This window comes from Bombina bombina, chromosome 5, assembly GCF_027579735.1.
Source record: "Bombina bombina isolate aBomBom1 chromosome 5, aBomBom1.pri, whole genome shotgun sequence".
In the NCBI taxonomy this organism is placed as follows: Eukaryota; Metazoa; Chordata; class Amphibia; order Anura; family Bombinatoridae; genus Bombina; species Bombina bombina.
Window position 1 is genome coordinate 1,079,451,766 of NC_069503.1, and position 2,512 is coordinate 1,079,454,277.

Here is a 2,512-nt window from a genome sequence, read left to right on the forward strand (position 1 = left end):
TGAAAGAACCCATTTGAACAAGGTTGGATGCCGAGCTAATCATATCCCGTTCCTCCTCCTCACTGATCTCACTGATGGTATCTTCTTCCCCCCAGCCACGTACAACACCACGGGTACCAGAGAGGTGACAACAACGAGCACCCTGGGATGCCTGTTGTGCTCGGTCTTCCTCCTCCTCCTCCTCCTCCTCAAAGCCACATTCCTCCTCTGACTCCTCTTCCTCACAATCCTCTTCCTGCGTTGCCGCAGGTCCAGCAAGCGATGCTGATTCGGCTGTTTGTGGGGGTGATGGACACCACAACTCTTCCTCTTCCTCTTCACGCTCATCTACTGCCTGATCCAGCACTCTTCACAGGGCACGCTCCAGGAAGAAAACAAATGGTATGATGTCGCTAATGGTGCCTTCAGTGCGACTGACAAGGTTTGTCACCTCCTCAAAAGGACGCCTGAGCCTACAGGCATTGTAGTAATTTGGCAAAAATATCCCCAGCTCCCCAGAGGCTGTCCTAGCACCCCGGTCATACAAATACTCATTAACAGCTTTTTCTTGTTGGAGCAGGCGGTCAAACATTAGGAGTGTTGAATTCCACCGTGTCGGGCTGTCACAAATCAAGCGCCTCACTGGCAGGTTGTTTCAATGCTGGATATCGGATAAGTGCGCCATGGCCATGTAGGAACACCTGAAATGGCCACACACCTTCCTGGCCTGCTTCAGGACGTCCTGTAAGCCTGGGTACTCAGGCATTCAGGGCGGTCAGGAGTGCTGGTGCGGTGTGACTCTCCGCTTTCAGGCAAGTCAACCCCAAGACGGCGTGACACTGCCGTACCCGGGATGTAGCATAGTACCTGGGGAGCTGGGGGGGGCATAGATGTGGAGCAAGACGCAGAAGTTGAAGAGGACTCAGCCGAGGAAGAGGTTATGGAAGAGGATGGAGTAGGAGGAGTAGAGGAGGTAGCAGCAGGCCTGCCTGCAAGTCGTGGCGGTGTCACCAACTCTTCTGCAGAGCCACGCATTCCATGCTTGTCAGAAGTCAGCAGGTTTACCCAATGCACAGTGTAGGTGATATACCTGCCCTGACCATGCTTTGCAGACCAGCTATCCGTGGTCATATGGACCCTTGCCCCAACGCTGTGTGCCAGACATGCCATAACTTCCTTTCTCACAAAAGAGTACAGGTTTGGGATTGCCTTTTGTGAAAAGAAATTTCTGCCAGGTACCTTCCACTGCGGTGTCCCAATAGATACAAATTTTTTGAAAGCATCAGACTCCACCAGCTTGTATGGTAAAAGCTGGTGGGCTAAGAGTTCAGACAAGCCAGCTGTCAGGCGCCGGGCAAGGGGGTGACTTTGAGAAATTGGCTTCTTACGCTCACACATGTCCTTGACAGACACCTGACTTTGGGCAGATGACCAGGAACTGCTACGTAAGAGAGACTGAGTGGAGGATGGTTGAGAGGGGGCAAGGAGGACAGCACTGGTTGACGTGGCTGAAGATGCTGGAGCAGGAGGAGGGCGGCTTTCACTTTGTGTGCTGCTTCTACTCATGTGTTCTTCCCATCGGCCTTTGTGATGGGAGACCATGTGCCTTCGCAAAGCAGTTGTACCTAGGTGGCTGTTGGACTTCCCACGACTCAGTTTCTTTTGGCACAGGTTGCAAATGGCATCGCTGTTGTCAGAGGCAGACACACAAAAAAAATGCCACACTGCTGAGCTCTGCGATGACGGCATTCTGGTGGTGGCAACAGCATGCGTTGATGGGCGTCGGCGTGCTGTCTGGCTGACCCCTGGTGACGATGCATGCTGTCTGACTGTGCCACTAGCTCCTTGAGACGACCTCCCCATGCTTCCAAATCGTCTCCTCCTCCTCCTCCTCTCTGTCTCCCCATCTGAACTTTCCCCCTCTTCTTCTTCTCTTCTAGCAGGCACCCACGTGACATCCACCGACACATCATCATCAACCGCTTCACTTGTATCTGAAACATCAAGGAAGGAAGCAGCAGCGGGTACAACATCATCATCATCACACCGTACCTCCATTTCGGTAATGCTGCCTGACTGAGACTGATCACTATTATCTACATCCTCTGTCAATGATGGTTGCGCATCACTCATTTCTTCCAAATGAGGTGTCAATAACTCCTGTGACAGATCAAGTGAAGCGGCTGTGGTGCTAGTGTTGGTGGTGGCGACAGGCGGGGGAGTGGCACTGGTCACTTGAGACCTGCGCAAAGCACAGCTGGATGTAGATGGTGCGTCAAGGTTAGGAGGACTAGCAGCGGAAGCTGAAGAAGATTGGGTATCCTGTGTTAGCCATTCAACTAGGTCCTCCTCAGAACTTTTCGCGTCCCCCCTGGCACCCGGCGTCTGAACAATGTGCATATTTGTAGGGTCTAAAGGAATCACAGCACCGCGACCACGACCACGGGAGCTGCGTGGTGGCCTGCCTCTGCCTGTCATTTTTTTTTAAATGGACACTAACAATACTATTACACCAATTGAGTGGTGGCACTGT